Raw genomic sequence first — 11,286 nt, 5'->3', positions numbered from 1 at the left:
GCCCAGGAGATTAAGTTGTTTCCCAGAAGCTGGCAATTTCCAGATGTGCTTTTACGTTCTATTCTATCTCCTGCATAATCTGCATCACAATAACCAGAAAGCCTATACTCTGATGTTTTCTCATACATCAGGCCCAGGTTAGGGGTTCCTTTCAGATACTTAAGAATTCTCTTAACAGCTGTTAAATGAGATTCTCTAGGATCTGATTGGAATCTGGCACAAAGACAGACGCTAAAGAGAATATCAGGACGAGTAGCAGTCAGATAGAGAAGAGAGCCTATCATACCTCGATAGAGCTTCTGACAAACCTTGTTGCTTACCTCTTCCTTCTCCAGAATGCAAGTTGGATGCATGGGAGTCTTTGCAGAATTGCATTCAGACATATCAAACTTTTTCAGAACGTCTTTAATGTACTTGCTTTGATGAATGTACGTGACTTCTGGAGTTTGATTGATTTGAATTCCCAGAAAGAACTTTAGTTCTTGCATTAGACTCATTTCAAATTCTGCCTGCATTAACTTAGAAAATTCTTGGCAAACAGAGATATTAGCAGAACCAAAAATAATGTCATCAACATAAATTTGGCATATCATGAGATCATTTTCATGATTTTTACAGAAGAGTGTAGAATCAACTTTCCCTCTGATAAAATTTTGTTCCAGAAGAAAATTACTTAAGCGTTCATACCAAGCTCTGGGAGCTTGTTTAAGTCCATATAAGGATTTCTTAAGTTTGAAAACATGTTCTGGAAAATTTGAGTTTTCAAAACCAGGAGGTTGATTAACATACACTTCTTCTGAAATATAACCATTTAGAAATGCACTTTTGACATCCATTTGGTATAATTTGATAGAATGATTAATAGCAAATGATACAAGAAGACGAATAGACTCTAACCTTGCGACTGGAGCAAAAGTTTCATTATAATCAATACCTTCTTGTTGACTATAACCTTGAGCTACCAGTCGTGCTTTGTTTCTGACAACTTCTCCTTTCTCGTTCAGTTTGTTTCTGAAAACCCATCTGGTTCCAATGACATGAGTGCCTCTGGGTTTAGGAACGAGATCCCAGACATCATTCTTGGAGAATTGATCTAACTCTTCTTGCATAGCTGCCACCCAATCGTTATCTTGAAGAGCTTCATCACAGGACGTAGGCTCAATCAGAGACACTAGTCCCAGAGGAATATCTTCAGAAGTTCTGAAGGTAGATCTGGTTCTAACAGGTTCATCTTTGTTTCCCAAAATCAAATCTTCAGATACGTTGCTACGACTCTTCACTTTCCTTGGAATTTCTGGAGATTTAATTTCTTCAGAGTCTGGAGTGACAGTTGCTTCTGGAGTTTTCTCAGATTCTACCAGAGTGATCTCTAAATCTGCAAACTTTTCAACTAGCTTTGACTTTTCAGGGTCAAGCTTATCATCAAATCTAACATGAATTGATTCCTCCACAATTTTGGTTTCTGTGTTGTATACTCTGTAGCCTTTAGAGCGTTCTGAGTATCCTAACATAATACCTTTCTGTGCTTTGGAATCAAACTTGTTCAGATGTTCTTTAGTATTTAATATAAAGCAAATGCATCCAAAAGGATGAAAATATGAAATGTTGGGTTTTCTTCCCTTACACAGTTCATAGGGAGTCTTATCCAGAATAAGTCTAATAGAGATTCTATTCTGAATGTAACACGCTGTATTTACAGCTTCTGCCCAAAAGTGCTTTGCTACATTTGTTTCATTGATCATGGTTCTGGCCATTTCTTGGAGTGTCCTATTCTTCCTCTCTACAACTCCATTTTGTTGTGGAGTTCTAGGGCAGGAGAAATCATGGGATATTCCATTAGAATCAAATAGTTCTTCAAAATCTTTATTTTCAAATTCTCCACCATGATCACTTCTGACTCTAACAATTTTAGAGTCAAATTCTTTTTGCACTTTAGAACAGAAACTGGTGAATACAGAGTGAGACTCACTCTTGTGCCTTAGGAATTTTACCCATGTCCAGCGGCTGTAATCATCAACGATTACAAGTCCATACTTCTTTCCATTGACTGATGCTGTTTTCACAGGACCAAATAAGTCAATGTGAAGAAGCTCCAGAGGCTTGGAGGTAGAAACAACATTTTTCTTTTTAAAAGATGTTTTTGAAAACTTTCCTTTCTGACAAGCTTCACACAGAGCATCTGAAGAAAACTTCAGTTTAGGTAGGCCTCTGACTAACTCAAGTTTAGTTAGCTGAGAAAGTTTCCTCATGCTAATGTGGCCTAAGCGTCTATGCCATACCCATTGCTCTTCGTGAACTGACATTAAACATTTAACATTTTGATCTTTTAAATCAGAAAGATTTATTTTATAAATGTTGTTTTTCCTCTTGCCTGTGAAAAGGACAGAGCCATCGTTCTGATTAATGGCTTTACACGTTTTTTGATTAAAGATTACATCATAACCGTTATCACTTAATTGACTTATGGATAACAAGTTATGCATTAATCCTTCTACATAAAGAACATCAGATATAGAGGGAAGAGTACCATTACCAATAGTTCCGGAGCCTCTGATCCTTCCTTTCTGATCTCCTCCGAAGCCTACAAAGCCAGCGTCTTTAAGTTCCAGGCTTTGGAACATAGACTTTCTTCCCGTCATATGTCGCGAGCATCCAGAGTCCAGGTACCATGACTGGTGTCTGAACTTTGCTGCATAGGATATCTGCAACATAGATAATCTTATCTTTCGGTACCCAGAATCTCTTGGGTCCTTTCAGATTAGTTTTCCCAGAGTTTCTTACAACTTTGGGTCTTCTAGCATTTTTAAATTTGTGTTCTTGTGTATGTGTGTAGTGGTATGAGAAAGGCGATTTAATTTGGTTACTGGTAGAAGTTTTATCAGAATCAGAATCATACCCAATACCCCTTTTATTATTCTGACCTACTCCATAAATCATGGATGCCATAATACTCCTATTTATCCCATTCTTCAGAAATTGTTGAAAGGCTTCTTCATATTTATAAATAATTTCATTTGAAGTTTGTGGTGCTTGAGACAACACTTCTTCTAATTTAAGCTTTTTGTTTTAGCTCCATCTCTTTCTAACGTTAAAGATTTGATTGTATCTTCATGTGCTAGAATTGTTGTCTCAAGTTCACTACATTCTTCAGATTTTGCTTTAAGAAGGCCTTTAATGCTTTTAACTTTTTGTTTTAATTTCTGAAGAGAGGCAAGAGTTTCTGATAAACATGATTCTAAGTCAGATCTAGAAAGTTCAGAAAATACCTCTTCAGATTCTTCATCTGAGCTGCTGGATGTGGTAGCCATAAATGCTACGTTGGCTTGTTCATCAGAGTCAGATTCTGATGATCCTGATTCACTATCGTCCCAGGTGGCCATTAATCCCTTCTTTGTTCTGAAGGCATTTTTCTTGAAGCTTTCTTTCTTGGAGTTATCTTTCTTCAGCTTGGGGCATTCATTTCTATAATGACCTGTTTCTTTACATTCAAAACAGGTAATATCTTTATTAGGTTTACCTTTTGAAGTTGACTCTGATCTATCCCCTCTGGGTCTTGATCTTCTGAAGTTGTTGTTGTTCCTTCTTTTCCAGAGTTGCTTAACTCTTCTGGTTAGTAAGGACAGTTCTTCTTCATCATCAGAGTCTTCAGGTTCAGAGTCATCAGTGTCTGCAGTTTCTGCTTGAAGAGCCTTGGTTCTGTCTGACTTCCGTCTTTCAGGTCTGGACTTCAGCGCCACTGACTTGTTCCTTTTCTGAGGCTCATCCTCCTCTAGTTCTATCTCATGACTTCTGAGAGAGCTAACAAGTTCTTCAAGGCTGATGTTGTTCAGATCCTTTGATAGCTTCAGAGCAGTAACCATTGGTCTCCATTTCTTTGGCAGACTTCTGACAATCTTCTTAACATGATCTGCAGTCGTATATCCCTTGTCTAGCACTTTAAGACCTGCAATAAGAGTTTGGAATCTGGAAAACATAGCTTCTATAGCTTCGTCATCTTCCATCTTGAAGGCTTCATACTTCTGGATCAACGCCAGAGCCTTCGTCTCCTTGACTTGGGAGTTTCCTTCATGGGTCATCTTCAGAGAGTCAAGTATATCTTTAGCCGTCTCTCTGTTGGTGATCTTTTCGTATTCGTTGTATGATATAGCATTTAGAAGTATTGTTCTGGCCTTGTGATGATTTTTGAACTCACGTTTCTGATCTTCTGACATTTTGCTTCTGGGAACTTCAGCTCCATTTAAGGTTGGAGGTTTGTATCCATCTGTGACAATGTCCCAGAGGTCAGCATCATAACCCAGAAAGAAACTTTCGATTCTATCTTTCCAGTAATCAAACTTTTCTCCATCAAAAACAGGAGGCTTGGCATTGTAAGAATCTTTCTCATTTGAGTGGGCCATTTGTTTTTCTCGCACTGGATCTCTCTACACGGTTAAGTGTTTGATTTGAAAATCAATAACAGAGCCGGAGCTCTGATACCAATTGAAGGTGAGAAAAACAAGAAAGGGGGGTTTGAATTGTTTGAAAAAATAAGCTGTTTTGCAAAATGAAATCACACAATGATTTTATACTGGTTCGCTTATAACACAAAGCTACTCCAGTCCACCCGGCCAAGGTGATTTCGCCTTCAACAAGGACTTAATCCACTAATCTTGAAAGATTACAAACAACCCCTAAGAGAGAAGAAAATCTCTTAGTCCTCTCAAGTCTACAGACTACAAAGAGTCACTTGAGGAAATCAAATAAAAATAAGATACAAGATGTGTAATCTAGAGTGCTTCTAAGAAAGCAAATATTACAAATTTAAGAACAAATTTTTTCACTTGATAAGCAAAAGCTTAGTGAAAATCTTTGAAGAACAAAGATGTTTTTCTTGAGCGTGATATGATTTCAGTATAGTTTTGGCTAGTGATTTCTTCGTGTTTACTGAATGAGATTTCTTCTCTATTTATAGGAGTTGAAGTAGAGTTGAAGTAGCGTTGAATCTGTTGGATATTGAGATGTAATTACGCCATTCCATTAATAGCTTCTGCAGTAGACTTTTTCACTTAGAAGTGACTACTTACCACAATTAGTATCTTCTCTCTTGGAAGTGGAGATTAACGTCTCTTTCTAATTGAGGAAATCCATTTGCAGAACTTTAACTTGGCTTAAACGTTACTTCATCATGATTAACAATTCTGATTAGAGTCTTTATGTATCTGGAGAAACTTGCTTCTGATGTTATCTCTTGAAAGTTCAGATGGTGCTGATAACTTCAGAGTTTACAGAGGACATTTGTTCAGAGTCAGAGCTTCTAGACTTTACTTCATGTTCAGATGCTTCTGATACTTTGCAGTTTTGTCCAGAGTCAGAGCTTCTTGAAACGAGATTCCACTTTAGATGCTTCTGATACTTGAGATTTTGCATCTGATCTTGTTGTACATCTGATGACATCATCAGATTTATTTCTTCTTTCTTTAGAACCCTGCACACTTAGAAACTTTTCGTTAGGGTGCCACTTTTGGTTTCATCCTTTGTTATCATCAAAATCATGGAATCTATTGTAGAACTATTTTTGTTCTTACAAATAAGAGTGCAAATAAATTGGATAAAAAGCTCAAATTGATTTGATGGAATGGTAGTCTGCAAATGGCAAGACTCCATAGATCTGTACAAATTTGAAATCAGTGATATATATTGGAAGAGGGCTACATTGAACATAATGATCCTTTCTCTACCAATTTGAATCTCGATGTATCCGAAGCTTCAGTTGACGACGAATCGAGAATCTTCTGACGAAATGACGACTGATGGAACAGAAAGTCTTGTCAGGATGCAGTTACTTGCCAAATCCCTAACTTTTGCCTAGATTGCCCCAGAGTGAGGTACTCAATCTAGCGGGATGCAAATATATCTTTTTTCAAGTCTCTAATTTTTGCCTGGATTACCCTTGCGGGTTCTCCACCGAGACGCTCATTTTTGCCTAAGCCGCCCTTTCGGGTTTTCAACTTAGCGAGCTATTCTGTTTTTCATTCTTCTTTTCATTTGTTTTTTCATTTGCATATACTTTTTTTTTTAGGCAAAGTATCTCTTAACTGCATCTGAATTCACAGGACGAGTGAAATCCTCCCCATCCATTGTTGTAAGCATCAAAGCTCCGCCTGAAAAGGCTCTCTTAACAACATATGGACCCTCGTAGTTTGGAGTCCACTTGCCCCTGGAATCGGGCGCGAAAGACAAAACTTTCTTGAGCACAAGGTCACCTTCTCGGAACACACGAGGCTTGACCTTCTTGTCGAATGCTTTCTTCATTCTTTGCTGATATAACTGACCATGGCACATGGCAGTTAATCTCTTTTCTTCAATCAAATTCAGTTGGTCATAACGACTCTGAATCCATTCAGCATCAGTCAACTTGGCTTCCATCAAGACTCGCATTGATGGGATCTCCACCTCTACTGGGAGAACGGCTTCCATGCCATAAACAAGAGAGAAAGGGGTTGCCCCTGTTGAAGTGCGTACAGACGTACGATATCCATGCAAAGCAAATGGCAGCATCTCATGCCAATCTTTGTAGGTGACAGTCATCTTCTGGATAATTCTCTTGATATTCTTGTTAGCAGCTTCAACAGCCCCATTCATCTTAGGTCTGTAAGGAGAGGAGTTATGGTGTGCAATCTTGAATTCAGCGCACAACTCATCCATCATCTTGTTATTCAGATTAGATCCATTATCAGTAATGATCCTCTCTGGCACACCATAACGGCAGATCAACTGGTTCTTGATAAACTTCACAACCACCTGTCTGGTTACACTCGCGTACGAAGCGGCTTCAACCCATTTGGTGAAGTAATCAATTGCTACGAGAATAAAGCGATGTCCATTGGACGCTTTCGGTTCAATCATACCGATCATGTCGATTCCCCACATAGAGAAAGGCCATGGTGATGAAATCACATTCAGGAGTGTCGGAGGAATATGAATCTTATCCGCATAAATTTGACACTTGTGACATTTCTTCACATACTTGCAACAATCAGACTCCATTGTCAGCCAATAGTAGCCTGCTCTCAACATTTTCTTAGCCATGGCATGTCCATTGGAATGAGTACCAAATGAACCCTCATGGACCTCAGTCATCAACAGGTTTGCTTCGTGTCTATCCACGCATCTGAGCAAAACCATATCAAAATTTCTCTTGTACAGCACTTCTCCACTGAGGTAGAAACTGCCTGACAACCTTCTCAAAGTTTTCCTATCTTTCACAGATGCCCCAGGCGGGTAGACCTGGTTCTGGAGGAAATTCTTGATATCAAAATACCAAGGCTTGTCATCTTTCACTTCTTCGATCGCAAATATGTGAGCTGGTCTGTCCAAGCGCATCACAGTAATGTTGGGAACATCATTCCACCATCTGACAACTATCATGGAAGCAAGCATAGCAAGGGCATCTGCCATCCGATTATCTTCTCGAGGAATATGATAAAATTCAACTTCTGTGAAGAAAGTTGAAATTCTCCTTGCATAATCTCTGTATGGGATGAGACCTGGTTGATTTGTCTCCCATTCACCTTTGATCTGATTGACAACCAAAGCTGAATCACCATAGACGTCAAGATATTTGATTCTCAAATCAATGCATTCTTCCAGTCCCATAATACAGGCTTCATACTCCGCCATATTATTCGTGCATTTGAAGGTTAGCCTTGCTGTAAACGGAATATGTGATCCCCGGGGATTAACAATTACTGCCCCAATTCCATTTCCATATTGATTAACAGCGCCATCAAACACCATCGTCCATCTGGAACCAGGTTCTGGACCTTCATCAAGTGTAGGCTCATCGCAATCTTTCATCTTCAAATACAGAATTTCCTCGTCAGGGAAATCATACTGAACAGACTGATGATCCTCAATTGGCTGGTGCGCTAGATGGTCAGCCAAGATACTACCTTTGATAGCTTTCTGAGCTCGATACTCAATATCATACTCAGACAACAGCATCTGCCAACGGGCAATCCTCCCAGTTAAAGCAGGCTTCTCGAAGATATACTTAATTGGATCCATTCTGGATATCAACCAAGTTGTATGATTTATCATGTACTGGCGCAAACGCTTAGCTGCCCAAGCTAAAGCACAGCACGTCTTCTCAAGCATAGAGTATCGAGACTCACAATCAGTAAACTTCTTACTGAGGTAGTAGATAGCAAACTCCTTCTTCCCTGATTCATCTTGTTGACCGAGTACACAACCCATCGAGTCTTCAAGAACTGTTAAGTACATAATCAGAGGTCTTCCTTCCACAGGCGGAGACAAAATCGGAGGTTCGGACAGATAATCTTTGATACTGTCGAAAGCTTTCTGGCAATCCTCGGTCCAATCATGAGACTGATCTTTCCGGAGGAGCTTGAATATCGGCGCACATGTGGCAGTCATGTGGGATATAAATCTGGAAATGTAGTTCAAGCGGCCAAGAAAACCTCGGACTTGCTTCTCAGTTTTGGGTGCGGGCATCTCTTGTATTGCTTTGACCTTGGCAGGATCAACCTCAATACCTCTTTCGCTTACCACAAAACCCAACAACTTGCCGGAACGGACTCCAAAAGTACATTTGTTCGGATTCAGACGAAGCTGGAATTTCCTCAAACGCTGAAAAAGCTTCAACAAATGCTCAATATGCTCCACTTCCGTTCGGGACTTAGCAATCATATCATCAACATAGACTTCTATCTCCTTGTGCATCATATCATGAAACAAGGTAGTCATAGCTCGTTGATACGTGGCTCCGGCGTTCTTCAAACCGAAGGGCATCACTCGATAACAGAATGTTCCCCAAGGTGTGATGAATGTTGTCTTCTCCATATCCTCTGGTGCCATCTTGATTTGATTATATCCGGAAAATCCGTCCATAAAGGAAAAGACTTTGAATTTAGCTGTATTGTCTACCAACATGTCAATGTGTGGTAGAGGAAAATCATCTTTTGGGCTAGCTTTATTCAAATCTCTGTAATCAACGCACATACGGACTTTTCCGTCCTTCTTAGGAACAGGCACAATATTGGCCACCCATAGAGGATATGTCGAAGTCACCAGAAACCCCGCATCAATTTGCTTCTGAACTTCCTCTTTGATCTTCACTGCCATATCTGGATGAGTTCTTCTGAGCTTCTGCTTCACAGGCACGCACTCAGGCTTCAAAGGCAGGAAATGTTGCACAATATCTGTATCTAAACCCGGCATGTCTTCATAGGACCAAGCAAAGATATCTGAATATTCTCGTAGCAAGCTGATCAAATCTTCTTTAACAGACCCTTCAAGAAGTGCCCCAATCTTCACCAGGCGCTCACAATCTTCAGATCCCAAGTTGACTGTTTCCAAGTCTTCGAGATGCGGCTGAATGATCTTCTCTTCGTGCTCAAGGAGACGGGTGATCTCATCAGGAATCTCTTCAACGTCATCTTCTTCTGCCTCAAATACAGGGAATTCAAAATTGGGAGATGGCGTTGGATCATTATGTTCAATGGGTTTTAGGATCAACCTGCATAATGATTTTGGTTAAGAAAAATTTCAGAATTTACACAAGCAAATCATTATGCAGATGAAAGAATGTTGCTTTTACAGCTTTTATTTTGTTTTTATGGGTTTTTTTGTGATCACTGATTTCATAAAGAAAGCAAAAAGTGAAAACAAAGGAAAACAAATGTTTAACAATGCAAAAATTGAATGAAAATATCATTGTATATATGCTTTGCCGACAATGTCATCACTTCTCCTTTTGGCATGGGAGAAGGGTTTTAAACAAAATGAACAATTACTCTGATCTATGGATAACTGTAGGAACATCCACAGCGACCCAATTGTGGCAGACACCACCAGGAATAACAAAATTGTTCAGGTCTTCTGCGTCTTCTTCTTCAATGATAGCAGCAGCTTCTTCTTCCGCAGGTTGATCAGCATGGATGAATCCTCCACTGGTGAACAGACCTTGCTCATTGCATGCCCCAGAACCATAGCCAATGCCAGCCCGGGATCGGTTATCTTCAAGCTCAAGCACTTTCCCTAATCCAGCAACTGCACCACATTCAATGGCCAGCTTAGCATCACGGTAGGAAGTGAATGAAGGAGACTTCTTCTCGATTGGTTTATCAATAGATAAAGCTTGAAACTGAGTTCCAACTTCATCCTCTGCATCAATGTACGAGAAGGAAGACAGATTACTGACCAGGAGAGCCTTTTCTCCCCCTACTACAACCAATTTCTTGTTTTTCACAAACTTCAACTTTTGGTGCAGGGTGGATGTCACGGCGCCAGCCTCGTGAATCCATGGTCTGCCCAAGAGACAGCTGTATGATGGGTGAATATCCATTACTTGAAAAGTGATCTGGAAATCACTTGGTCCAATCTTGATTGGGAGATCAACTTCCCCAATCACGGTCTTGCGCGACCCATCAAAAGCTTTAACAACAACCCCACTCTGCCTCATAGGAGGACCTTGATATGACAATCGAGAGAGTGTGGATTTTGGCAATACATTAAGGGACGATCCAGTGTCCACCAACACATTGGACATTGCATCAGATTTGCAATTCATGGAGATGTGTAAAGCCATGTTGTGGTCTCTTCCCTCCTCAGGGAGATCAGCGTCACAAAAGCTCAAGGTGTTGCAAGCGGTAATGTTTGCAACTATGCTATCAAATTGTTCCAAAGTAACATCGTGATCAACATATGCCAGGTCCAAGACTTTCTGCAGAGACTCCCTATGGGGTTCTGAATTCAGCAATAGAGAAAGAATGGAGATCTTGGAGGGCGTGTGTAGAAGCTGATCTACAATGTTGTACTCACTCTTTCTGATGAGCCTCAGCATCTCATCAGATTCTTCATCAACAATGCCACTTGGGCCAACAACTGAAGAAACAGGAGTCTTTGGTACGGAGGAGGAAGGCTGGGCAACAGCAAGTGCCGGATTCTGAACATTCACAGCATTCCCTACAGGGCGCTCAACAGATTCAGAAGAAACAGCAGGAGCTTTGGCAGGTGCAGAGAACACACGACCGCTTCGGGTCAACCCACTAACATCAGCGATAGTGGTTACGGAAGTAGACGGCAGAGGTACTTCAACCCCATCCTGGACAGCAACAGGACTATATCTGAAAGGTACAGCTCGATCAGATGAATAGGGCACAGGGCCAGCTGGTTTGATAATCAAGGAAGGTGAAGCCTTTGGTTTATTGCTATTATAGCGAATAACAACGGGCTCTGGAAGCTTGAACACCGGGGAGATGACACTCACTTCGGGCTCAACAACAT

The sequence above is a fragment of the Lathyrus oleraceus genome, chromosome 7 (genome assembly GCF_024323335.1).
Source record: "Lathyrus oleraceus cultivar Zhongwan6 chromosome 7, CAAS_Psat_ZW6_1.0, whole genome shotgun sequence".
NCBI lineage: Eukaryota > Viridiplantae > Streptophyta > Magnoliopsida > Fabales > Fabaceae > Lathyrus > Lathyrus oleraceus.
Note: the sequence above shows the minus strand (reverse complement) of the source record.